The following is a 13,335-nucleotide window of genomic DNA, read 5'->3' as shown; positions in this document are numbered from 1 at the left end:
TCCAGCTTCATGTGATGAATTCCTGCTTTCAAATTTAATTTAATAGGCACCACCCCAGGGAAGCCTCGTCATTTTTTTTCATATTTATTGGGCATTTTTTCCTACGTGGCACCGTGGAAGATGCTGGGTTGCAGTGTGAGCAGCTCCCTATCCTGTCCGCGAGAAGCAAGTCTTAGGAAGGAGATGATCCAATGCACAGGCAATTCCTAAAGAATGTTATGACTCAGATCCTTGCAGGGCGCTCTGAGAGCCCTGGACTCCTGACCTCCCAGGCCCTGGGACTCTGAGAAGGTTCCCCTTGTGCCAAGGATTCTCCTCCTGTGTTCCTGTCACACCCACTTCGACTGCCAGGGAAGAAAGAGGAGGAAGAGAGGAAAATGAAGATGTGCTAAAACATTATGCTTTGGTATGTGTCAGCAGCAATGATAAAGCACTTTAGATGAATATCTTATGTAATCCTCACAACAACCCTATAAGACATCTCGTTAGTATTCCCATTTCAAAGACGAAGAAACGGAAGTCACAGAGGCAAATTAACTTGCCGGTGTCACTCAGCTAGGGAGTGGGAGAGCTGAAACTCCAGCCTTGATCAGATGAATTCTAATTCCAGTCTGTAAAACACTGTACCAGGCTTTCTGTCGAGCCTTAAACGGTCTACATTTTTAAAAGATGATTAGAGATTGAGAGCAATTATCACAATTCACTGTAAATATTGCTTACGTGTCTGTCTCCCTCATTAGCCCATGTCCTTCTAGATACCAGGTGCTGCTCTAAGACAGAGAGAATAGAGCCTACTTTCACATTTTTTGTACAGTCTCAGGCAGACGACTCAAAATTAGCACTCAGTAACTGTTCTTTGGATGCATTAATGCAGATATGAATGAATGAATCCTTAAGTGAATGAATTCTCTTAAGAACTGGGAAGAACTGAACACATGAGAAAAGCCACAGAACTATAGGAGATGATGACAGCAGGTAAAGGGTGAAGGTCCAGGCTAGGATGGCAAGTTGTAAGCATTCGAGAGGTCCAACCTAAGGCAACAGTCGCAAGTCCTGGCAGCCGGCAGATCTCTGTGGCAGGGGATTTGGCAAGAGGAAATAGATGGAAGACCAGACAGGCAGGTGGTTGGCATGGAGGCTTTGGAAAGCAGGGATCACGTGGTGTGGCACTCAAGCAGGACCTCATGGCACTCAGACACTCGAGTGAGAGAGTGACACTCCTATCCCAGACAAGAGAGCGGTTATTCGGAGGCAAAGGGAGCAAAACAAAAGAAAGATTGGAAGTTCCGTTTCAGGATTCAAAGTCAGAGCTGCACCCGTGTAAGAGGCTGGTAGAGCTCTCCGCATTGCCTTTTTCTGGAATCCTCTTGCTTGTTGGACCAAGAGGTCGGTTAAGTCTGTTTATAGTAATTTATTGGTCTCAGCTGTGGATAGGAGAGCTCTGGAAACAGGAAGTCAAGCACATCATTATTAAAGGGAAGTTTCCGTGATCAGGCCAAAACCAGTGGAGTCATCCTTGATTTCTCAAATTCTTTTATACCGCACATCCAAACAGTCAGCAAATCCTATAAACTCTACTTTGAAAATGTATCAAGCATTTGCCTTCTCCTTAGTATCCCCCGTGTTGTGACTGTGGTCCATACCTCCACCATCCTGCCCCCTGGTTGGCTGCAAGAGCAGCCCAAGTGCCCTCCTGGCTTCTGGTCCATCCCCCTCAGTTTGTCCTCAGCCTGGTAGTCACAGGGATCCTATTCTTATTTTCTCCATTTCTTATTGGAGTGTTGTCTTTTCCTTATTGCTCTTGAGCAGTTCTTTACAGGGCTGCGTTATACACACATTGCAAATAGTCTTCTCAAAGGCTGTGGCTTGTCTTCCGTGGAAGTCCGTTAGCAACCTTCCAGCGGCTCTACAATTCCCTAGAGCATACGCCAACATCCTGAGCTACAAGGTGGTGCACGATTACCTTCTCTTCTCTCTCTAACATCAAGTCTTAAAACCCCCTCCATTTGTTCACTGTTGTCCTGGGACTGTGATTGACGTACTTACCTAATGGCCTTTGCACTAGCTGTTTCCTCTGCTGGAATATTTTTTCCAGAGAGCCACTAACTTAATCTCTTGCTTCCTTCACATCTTTCATTATTATTATTATTTTAAGATGCTCTTTATTTGAGAGAGTGAACAGAGAAGCGGGGGGAGGAGCAGAGAGGGAGTGACAAGCAGACTCCTCGTTGAGTGGGGAGCCCAACATGGGGCTCCATCCCCACATCTTGACTCATACCTCCCCCATTAGATCTTCTTTCTATCATATGCATAATTTTCAGAAGGCCTTCTGGCTCACAAGCACATATACTATCCTCTTTGCCTGACTTAGTTTTTCCCTTTCGCTCTTAGAGTTATCTAGCTTACTATATACTTAATTTACACGATTTTTATCTCCATCACTAGAATATAAGCCCCAAATGGGTAGTATTTTTGTTCATTTTGTTTCTTGATGAATCTCCACTACCTGGAACAGTACCTGCCACATAACCATGTAATAGATGTCCAGGATACATTGCCCAAATGAGTTTTAAAAAAATAGAAGTTAGGTACATTTATGTGCGAAGAAATCCTGTTTATGACTTTATAACCAACTAGAACTAAAGCTAAAGTTAACTTTATTTAAATTTTAGATCACAAAATCAATAAAATTGAGATTCTTGATACCACATTTATATGGGCAAATATGTAAATAATGTGTGTGTGTTAGCTCTGCACGTGCGTATGGACATGTCTGTGTGTGGTGTGTGTATGTGTGTGTGAAAAAGAAAGAGAATCTTGGGGTGCCTGAGTGGCTCAGTGGGTTAAGCTGCTGCCTTCAGCTCAGGTCATGATCCCAGGGTCCTGGGATAGAGTCCCACATCCGGCTCCTTGCTCAGCGGGAAGCTTGCTTCTCTCTGCCTCTCCCTGCCACTCTGCCTGCTTGTGCGTGCTCTCTCTCTCTCTGATAAATAAACAAATAAAATCTTAAAAAAAGAAAGAAAGAAAGAATCTTCCCCTGTGTTTAGTAGCTATCTTGGCTTTTTATAATCAAGGAGCTTTTCAGAGCCTTTAATATGCTAGTATATTTATCAAACCCCAAGAAAGAAATTTACAGATCAATTTCCATTATCCCAGCTTATTTACCAAATGAATTCATTGTTCTCAGAATATCAATTTTGGAGGAAAAAATGAGAGTTTGAGAGTTTCTCAAGAACTATCATCCTGAATATATACAGCTCCCCTTTTTCAAAATCATTTGACTCCCTATTGACTAGAATAAAGATTTCAAATACTAGACAAATGTAGAAACAGAATATCAGACATTGTTAATAATCATAGTCATCTTTCTTGCTTACTCTCAGATTTGGCCTCAGAATCCTGTACAACAGTAGTAGAACTTGATTAGACTTGGTAGGGAGATGAAACCAATTTGACATACCCCAAGACTTTCCCCACATATACACACCACAATGTCGCCTCAGTCTACATTTAGAACTTAATAACTTTATGTAACTAAACCACACTAATCAGGTTTTACCATATATATCCTGTTATTCTGAACCAACACACCATCAGGATACCGTATTGTGATTTCCAACCCAAATGCCCTTTCACACATCTCAGCATATGTAAATGGCTCCCATTCTTTGTAGATCATCCCAAGGGCCATAGTCAGCTATAACCAATGAGCTGAGTGTGATCTCTTTAGACTCTACATACTCGCTACTATATCCCTTATCCTATGTCTCATTTTGCAATCTTCCCAGAGTCCTGCACAATGCCTAGCATATTGAAGGTGCTTAATATTTCCTAAGTGGCTGTCAACTTAAAGTTTAACAAATAACTTCCTATTTGAATATTATATTTTAAATCCTTCCTTCTTTGAATTCCTATTACAAATCTGCAAAGCCATTCAAAACCAGTTCCCCGGAATACAAAGAGAGTTCCCAATGTGTACTTCAATGGGCCACTTTTATCATTTGCAATTTCTATGCTGTGCAGTTGAGAGTTCTGATTATAAAACATGCAATTTCCTTTTTCATCATTTTCTGCCCTACCTCCTGGAAGGAAAAAATAATACCACATTATCTCAAGTGTTCTCATTGATTTCTTCTGGTTACTTCATGTATGTAAAGCCTATCTCAGTTCAATTATAAATTCATGTCAAGGACAGGAACATTATTTTCCATGGAATTTCTATTTCCCACAATAGGAGGACAGATACTTCTTAAGAGCTCTTTGAGTGAGTGGGCGAATGAATTAATGGACAGATAAGACTGGATGGGCAATCATGCACAGAATTAGGCAAATTCTACTAAAATTCAAATGTGAAGACAGGTGAGACTATGAAAAACTTGAGCATACTACTTTAACATAGTCACACTGTGAAACCAGTTCTCAAGAAATCAAGAAACCACAGGACCTTTAGCAAAACTTTGACAATGTGGATATAGAATTTCTGATTTGCAAATTAAGGATATTGCAACATGGAACTCAAACATTAGTCGCCAGGGCCTTCTAGATCATACACACAGTACACATAGACATGAAGAGAGTTATTAACTTTATGCATCTCTGAACTTGCTCTGCCATAAACCAAAACATAGTAAAGATGTGAGAAACCACCGAGAAATCAAATCACTGCTTCTCTCTACCTTCCTTCCATCAAACCCAGGAGGTAGGTCATACAAAGCAAATGTCTGCTCCACAATCCAGCTACTATCATCTAGAAGCCTTCAAAAAGGGCGCTTGGGTGACTCGGTTGGTTAAAGCCTCTGCCTTCACCTCAGGTCATGATCTCAGGGTCCGAAGATTGAGTCTGGCATTGGGCTCTCTGCTCAGCAGGGAGCCTGTTTTCCCCTCTCTCTGCCTCTCTGCCTCCTTGTGATCTCTGCCTGTCTGTCAAAAAAAAAAAAAAAAAAAAAAAAAAAAAAAAAAAAAGAAGCCTTCAAAAATCTCAATATAACATCGACCACTAAATTCTGAAATATTTCTCCATCCACAAAGAATCAGACTATAATAATTGAACATCATTATGTTCTCTAGTTGAGATAAACATTTTGCTATTTCTCCATGGAGAAGCAGAGTATTATCATCCAACCTTATTGACCAAACAGAATGTGAATATGCATAGTCCATCAGATGAGCACTTTTATAAAGTACTTGGGGTGACTGAGACCCAAGTGGTTCTTGTCAAGCCACTGCAGGAATTTATGTACAAAACTGAGCATAACTGATAAAAAAAAATCACATAAAGTTCTTTATATCTGCTTCCATGGATTCATCCAATTACGTTGAAGTATAAATGCACTAATGCCTTTCTAACAGAATAATATTGAGCCTTTTAAGTTTAATATTGGTAAGTTAAACAATTAAAGAAACATTAATAACTCATGATTTATAAAAACATACATATAAAATGTGAAACTCTAATTATATCTCATCTTATCTGGGAATCAGACTGTTTCCATCTAAATCAGATCCCTGAAAAGAATCTGTCTCTATGGTTTGATTAAAACCGATTGAAGAAACATGGAAAGTTCTGTTTACCAAGAGTAAAGAAAAATGTGTGTTTAAGCAGTCATATTTTAACTATTTTTCTGGCTCCAGCCCAGAGAAGTTTGCCTAGACAGAGGAGTCAGGATTTTCTAGAGTGAAGCAAATTTCCTCCTTTTCCCTCTGCTTTTTTTTTTCTTTTTTTCTTTTTTTAAGATTTTATTTATTTATTTGAGAGTGATAGAGCACAAGTAAGCAGAGCAGCAGGCAGAGGGAGAGGGAGAATCAGGTTCTCCACTGAGCAGGGAGCCCAATGTGGGGCTCAATCCCAGGACCCTGGGTTCATGACTTGAACCAAAGGCAGATGCTAAACTGACTGAGCCACCCAGGTGCCCCCCTCTGCTTTTCAAAGGTAAAATAATTGCTTTTTTAAAAAATGAGCATTTTGGAAAAGAGAAAATGAAACATAAAGATGCTACATAATTTCTTCCTGAAATAACCTCCAACGTTAACAGACTCACTGAGGTAGACTTTGGGTCTCCTAATGATGAAAAAGAACCATAATTATGAGTAAGTGTACTGTAAACATTTTGATGTTCTGTCCTTTTCCAATATTTTCTGTCTGTAAATATCTTGCTTACAAATCTCCTGTCTGCCTTACTATGAAGTCATTATGCCAAAATCTGCTGTTGTATCCAGACTCTACTTGAAAAATGCATTCGTAATGGTATGGAAATGATCATGATCAAACACTGATTTTCATAGTTACCTCACAGCTGCTTGATAATGATAAGCTGAAGGAGCTCCAAAATTCTGTGCAAAGAGAAGGCATCTCCATGGCTAAAATGAACTGAAATCCATTTCTGACTCATATATAATAATTTTGTATAACATTTACATTTTTTGCAAAAAACTTGAAGACATAATTCCAGGCATATGGTAGACATTAATAAAGTTTATTGAATTGACTTATTTACCAAGCCACTATTTGGTGCATTGCTGTTGTAGATATTTCCTAAGACCCAGATGTACACATAGATCACATGTAATCAAACTCAATGAGGTGAAGGTCATTATAACTGTGGTCACTTCCACCCATCTCTTCAATACTCAATGTAGGCAATACATCCAGTTCCGACAACATTGTCAATGAAGATTCTAGTTAATGCATAAAGGATTTCACAACAAATTATAACTGTGAAAGAAAGTCATCAGGAAGTTGCATTTGACTTCAGCAAGTAAATCATGGACAGGATATCCAAACTGTCATAGGTGCAAAACACTGCCCATGTTTCTATTATTGTAGTTTAGAGAAGTTCATGGAAGTAAAAGATCTCTTTTTTGCTGATGATGCTTGTCATAAAGTTAGTTCTAGCAATACAACCCTGGATTCTAGTTTAAATGTGTGACATTGCTGGGCACCTGGGTGGCTCAGTCAGTTAAGTGTCTGCCTTCTGTTCAGGTCATGATCCCAGCATCCTGGGATGGAATTCTGTATTCAAATCCCTGCTCAGTGGGAAGTCTGCTTCTCCCTCTACCCTTCCTCCCTGGTCATGGGCTCTCTGTCACTGTCTCTCCCTTTTTTTTTTTTTTTAAGATTTTTATATTTATTTATTTGACAGACAGAGATCACAAGTAGGCAAAGAGGCAGGCAGAGAGAGAGGAAGGGAAACAGGCTCCCTGCTGCAGAGGGCCGGATATGGGGCTTGATCCCAGGACCCTGGGACCATGACCTGAGCTGAAGGCAGAGATTTTCACCCACTGAGCCACCCAAACACCCCTACTATCTCTCTCTCTTTCAAATAAATAAATAAAATCTTTTTTAAAATTTAAAAAATTAAAAAATAAATGTGTGGCATTGCAAGGAGCCATCTTTGATAGAGTGGGCAGAGGAAACATGGAGTCTATTTGCATTCTTCTGGGACACAACAGATTCTGATATGCAGCAATGAGGGCCCAGGAAGAAGAAGCATCAGAAAAAATAAAGAATGCTTAAAAAAATAATGTTTTTTCTAATTGTGTTATTTATTCATTCAATCACAAATTCACCCGCTAAATCCTGAGTATATATGGAGGGCCAAATCTTGTTCGGAGCACTAGAGATAAAACAGGGTAAAGTCCAGGCAAAGCTCTCAAGATACTTTATTCAAGAAGGGGAGAAGGAGATAATAAACAAGTAAACAAATGCAAGTTGACTCAGATAGGGAAAAGTATATGGAAGAAAATAAAGCAAGGTGATGCAAGACAGAAGAACTCTGAGGAAGGTTACATTGAGTGGTTAGGTAAAGCCTGAGTAGGTGATGCCCTAACAGAGACCTGTAAGATATGAAGGAGCCTATTCTAAAGATCTGGGGGCAGAGGACTCCAGGCAGAGGACTCAAGTACTGTAAGCTAGACTTATTCAAGAAAGTAAAAGACATAGGCTAATATGGCAACACTACACATAGCTATGGTCTATGGGAGCATAGTATAAGACACGTAGGCTGGGACAAGATTATGTAGAACCTTCTGGGCAATGGTAAGGATTAGAGGTTGCATTTAAAGTAGAATGAAAACTTGGGGTGCCTGGGTAACTCCATTGTTAAGCATGTGTCTTCGGTTCAGGTCATGATTCCAGCATTCTGGGTTTGAGCCCTGCATCGAGCTCCACAGGAAGCCTGCTTCTCCCTCTCCCACTTCCCCAGCTTGTATTCCCTCTCTCACTGTCTCTCTCTCTCCTCAAATAACTAAATAAGATCTAAAAAAAAAAAAAAAAAAAAAAATTACAATGAAAACTCACTGGAGAGTTTTAAGCAGGCACATGACATGATGTGATTATGTTTTTAATTTTTTTTTTAAAGTGTATTCCACACTCAGCCTGGAGCCCAACACAGGGCTTGATCTCACAACCCTGAGATGGACACCTGAGCTGAAATCTAGAGTCGGACACCCAATGACTGAGCCACCCAGGCCCGCTGATGTAATTATGTTTTTTAAAAGATCACTCACCTGTCATTTAGAGAATGTGTTGTTTTGGGGTTGTGGAAGAGAGACTGACTGGTAGCTCTTAGGATAGTTCTTGCGAGAAGAGGTAGCTTAGGCTATGGTTATAGCAGTGGAGAGGGAAAGATATGGATGAACTAGGGATACATTGTGGAGGTTGAGACAAGGGGTCTTGCTAATTAATTAGATGTAGAGTTAAAAAAAAAAGGAGACAAAACAAAGGTAACTTCTAAATTTTGACTAGAGTAGCTGGGTGGAACAACTGAAAGAGGAACAGGTTTGGAGGGGGTGGATATCTGCAGTTCTCTTTTGAGATGTCTGTTAAACATAATAATAGCATATACCTTGTAGAGAAAATAAGAAACATATGTAAAACATTTGGATTAGGACCTAACACTCAGTAATGACTCAATAAATATTAACCAGTATAATTATTCTTCAAATGGAGCCATAAAGGTTGTAGAAAACATAAAAGTGTTCCGTGAGATCAAAACTGAAGATATAAATCTGGGAGTGACACACAGTTTGAGGTTGGCCAAACCATAAAACCTAATTTCTTCAACATTTCTTTGCTTAAAAAAAAAATAATAATAATAATTTTTTTTTTGGTATCATGGACCAATACTTCTATAAAATCCAACAAAAATGAATTACTTTACAAATAAAATGAGACATACAAGTGCAACTGACTAATGTGCTTGGATAGCAAGGCATGCTAGGGAAGTTTCTAAATGTTGCTCTCAATTTCTGTCCTTATCTCTCATTACAGACCTGGACGGAACAATTTACAGACCAACACCAGCCCAGGGGATAGGCGTTGAAGAACACTGGTACCCAAAGCCATGCCACAGCTAGAGAAAGAAGGCCCTGGAGCAAATTCTGAAACATCTATTTAACTCAAATAGAGAGGGGGCGGGGTGGGGGGAGGCCAGGAGGGTGTTCAGTCAGGGAGCCTGGCATAAGAGTAACACTGTTTGAAAGTAGGGGCGCACACAAGCTATGGAAAATCATATATATTTACAAGTAAACAATTTTAAGTACGTATAAGAAAAAAGCCTAATCATTCCAGCCAGGAACTCACTCCTCTTCCCACAGATGTCACATCTGAAGAGAGACACCAGCTTCCCTAATTCGCCCTCACAAACACTTCAATTTAATCGCGGGAGATGCAATCTAGCGCTCATGATGCATTAAGCATCCAAAGCTTCTTCACCATCAAGCTGGGCTCCGCTAGCGAATGGAACAATTATCAGTCCTGAGAGCTACCGAGCTGTCCCCAAAGGATGCTCCAGGCCCCCAGCATCAACACCTCGGTTAGTAATTCACGGCTCTTGCCTTGTCGTCGACTTTTCTCGCTCAGAACTCTGGTCCCAGCGGTCCAGACGCCTGGGACGGAATACATGCCCCCAGACCTGATCCGAAATAATTCTTTAGGGTAAAGGGTCAGATTTCTGGGAGAGGACGTCAATAAAGTTAAGAACTCCTCCTACGGTCGAGTCCTTCGGGGAGCAAAACTTGCTCGAGTCCACAGTGTCCCGAAGCCCCACGCAGGGACGGCTTCCCCGGGGACCCCGCTTCTGCAGCTCCTCCCTCTCTAGGACGAGCCCCGGGTTTCCAGCCGCCTCCGCCGGAGCACGAGAAACCGCGCGGACTGCGGGCGGACGGGAAGTTGAAGGCGCCCAGGAGCCAGAGCCTCTCCGATCGGGGAAGGCTCCCCGGTCCCCGCGGCTCCCGCGGAGCTCCGCCGAGCCCCCCGCTCCGTGGGCGCGGAGCCGAGGCGGGCGCGCGGGGGCCCGGCCGCCGGGAGGGGCGGGGCCGTGACTCACGCGGCCGCGCGCCGGGGGCAGCCGCGGCACCTCGGGCCGAGCCGGGCGAGGGGCTGCGCCCGCCGCGGGGCGCATGCGCGCTGCCGAGCGGCTCCCGCTCGCTCCCCGCCCACCCTCCCTCCTCCCCTTCCCCTCTCCCCTCCATCCTCGCCTCTCTCGGTCTCTCCTCGCCCGCCGGGTGCTGAAGTTGGGCGGATGGCAGCAGACCCGCTCCGCTAGAGGACCGAGCAGCCGAGCCTCGCGCCCCCGGACCCCTCGGTGCGCTGCCCACACCTCCAGGCGACTGGGTAAGATGCTGCCTCTGAAACCGAGCGGTGCTAAGTAAATGACACCAAAATGTCTGCTTTGCACCGATGCATGAATTTTGAAAAGGTGGCGGCTGGGGGAGGTGAAGGAAAGAGGGGGCGGAGAGTGCCACTGCCGGAGCCCGAGCGAGGGCGGCTGCGGGCGCGGGGGGTCTCGGCGCCGGCGGGAGGGAGCGGGGTCCGCGCCGCAGGTTTGGGAAGTTGAATCCCGCGTTGCTGCCACCGCGCGGTCCGCTCGCCGCCCTCCAGCTGCCGCGGAGGGGCTGGGCGAGTGTCCTGCCCGCCCGGGGAGCCCTCGGTCGGGTCCGCGGCGGCGAGCTGGGCGCCTTCGCGGAACCCGCAGAGAGGGCCGGGGGGCGGCGGGGGACCCCGCGGGGGCGCGAGGTCCTGCGGGGTTTTCGTGGTGGTTTGTTAGGAAACCGAATGTGAAATTCACGGTGCCCCGTCGACCGATCCCCTCGGGGTGGTGGGTTTTTTTTTTTTTTTTTTTTTTCTTTCTTTATCTTCAGGTGAATGCACTGAGCAGGTGGGGAAGGTGTAAGGCACAGGGGTTGCCGAAATGCACACCTAGAGCGTCGGTGAGCCGAGTGTGCGAGCGTGTGTGTGTGTGTGTGTGTGTGTGTGGATGTAGGGCGTGCGGGTCTCTTTTGTTCCTCCCCTCCCGCTAGTCGTTGGAAAGGGAGTTCTCGGGTGCTGGGTTTCGGGTAGATTCACAGCCTCGGGGGCACCAGCAGGAGGAACGCCCACCAAGCCCCCGAGCCGCTGCCCGGGTGGGTGTATCCGAGCCTCCCCGGCCGGGGGTGCCGAGGATTCTGCTGATGGTCGATGGAATCGGTTGAATCGCCGCCGCTTCGCTAGCCTCCTTCCTCCTCTTCGCTTCTCGTGCTGCGGCAGAGTCTGCCTGCAGACGTTCGGCCGTTTCCCCTTCTCCCTACCTCCCTGTCTCCGTGAAAAATGTCGGAGGACTGGAGGATGGCGGAGGGACCGAGCCTGCCTCGGAAGCCGCGGCCGGGGAGATGCTCCTCGCGAGCGGGAGGCTGTGGGCAGCGCGTCCCGGGCAGCCCGCGCCAGCCTCGGGTGTCGGGGGCTTCTGGAGACGGAGAGGGGGTCGCCTGGCCAAAAGGATGCCCGCCGTTCGGGGACCCGCCCTGCGTGCTCAGCCTCCATCCCGAGCCCGGGACGCTGCTCAGCCTCCATCCCGAGCCCGGGACGCTGCTCACCTGGGACAATCTCGGTCGCTCCGGGGAAGACGGACCCTGGCTCCTGGCATAGTTTTCCTAACCTCCCTGACCCTTCGATAAATGCCTCCTTCTTTAAAAGAGTCTCCGGAAGGTTTGTCCAGAGAACTTTGCAGGCTTCCCATAGTTTCTTTCTTTCTTTCTTCCTTGTTAGATTATGTCACAGGGAGATTATTTCCACCATGGGAAGGCTATCGTCAATAATAGAGAGAAACCTTACAGTTTGGTTCCCATTTCGAATAAACATTTCTGAGCCTGGATGTCATCTGAATTTCTGGCGTTCATACATACTGGTTTTCGGAGTAATGAATCCTTCTGAAATCATTTAATTGGAGATACAAGAAACAGTTCTTATTGTTGTAGTGGAAAATAAAGTTTTCCTGCTAGTCGTCTATCTCCTAGACATTATGTATATTAAATAATTTTGAAAACTGAAACACTTTAAATTGTATTTGTTTCTAAAGCCTTTTGTAGCAATAATAGCAGGTACCCGTGAAATGTACATTATAGCCTTAATATTAAGTGCAAAGGTGATTTGTACTCATTACTTTAAATGAATGAGCAGTTTGACCTCCTCCAGTTCAGTTACTGTTATTAAGCCATTTCTTCTGTTAGCATGAACTAAAACAGTAATTAGCACACTCACAGGAGAGTAGATTTACTGAGTATTTTTATAATCTTAAAAAACTATTTAGAGAAACCATGGGAGGGTAGTATATGATTTTTGAAGATGACAAAACAAGTGTTCATTACTATGAAAAGATTGGATGGTATCGTTTATTAAATAAGATGAATCTCTGTGGCAGTGACGTCTGATCCCAGAACTAAGGGCACTCATCCTTCCTCCTAGATTTGTAGTCTGAAAGATAAAGAAAAGCACCTAGTTTACAAACAACTTAAGGTATCTGTTGTACATACTTAGATCTTTTTGGCTCTGGTTTCTCAGTGATTCCTTGGTGTTTAGTTCCCCTGGAAGTGAATTAACAAGGAGAGTTAATTTGCTGTCCATGTTCAATTCTAAGGCATCTCAGCTTTTCCTTCTCAAATAGGTAACCCTTTACTTTTAGGGATCTCCCTGCAAGATCCAAATTTATTTGAACTCAATATTGAAAGTCTAAGTCATTGTCATTCATATGGACTTCTTACAATTTTTCTTAATAAGAATATTCTTAACATTTTTCTATCACTAGGGCCTGGGACTTTGTAGACAAGGAAAAATGTATACTTATTTATAATATATGTATTCTCACTTAGTTGATCTTATTAAAACAGCCAAGTAAAAGTAAATGATCTAGGTCTAAATTGATAAAAATTTTGGTTGACTCGTAAGTTAAAAAGTAAGAAAGCATTTACCTGTTAATCTATAGCTGTGAAGACAATAGCCTTCACGTTAGAAGACATTTGCTGAAAGACATGAGGTTTTCTGGAAAAGTGGAAGGTGGGCACAGACAAAGAGGTATGGAGCCA

The 13,335-nt window shown here is 43.8% G+C and overlaps 1 protein-coding gene across 2 annotated transcripts in view; it reads left to right on the top strand.

The window, feature by feature from the left end:
* The first annotated feature begins 10,451 nt into the window (after window positions 1-10,451).
* Window positions 10,452-13,335, top strand: part of RGS17 (regulator of G protein signaling 17) — a 93,153-nt gene continuing 90,269 nt past the window's right edge. For both annotated transcript variants that reach the window (XM_059401303.1, XM_059401302.1), the window contains exon 1: window positions 10,452-10,612. The gene's annotated coding sequence lies outside the window, so the exon portion shown is untranslated. The remainder of the gene's footprint in view (window positions 10,613-13,335) is intronic.

This window comes from Mustela nigripes, chromosome 5, assembly GCF_022355385.1.
Source record: "Mustela nigripes isolate SB6536 chromosome 5, MUSNIG.SB6536, whole genome shotgun sequence".
Classification (NCBI taxonomy): domain Eukaryota; kingdom Metazoa; phylum Chordata; class Mammalia; order Carnivora; family Mustelidae; genus Mustela; species Mustela nigripes.
The sequence above is the reverse complement of the archived record's forward strand: the minus strand, read 5'-3'. Positions and strand labels throughout refer to the sequence as shown.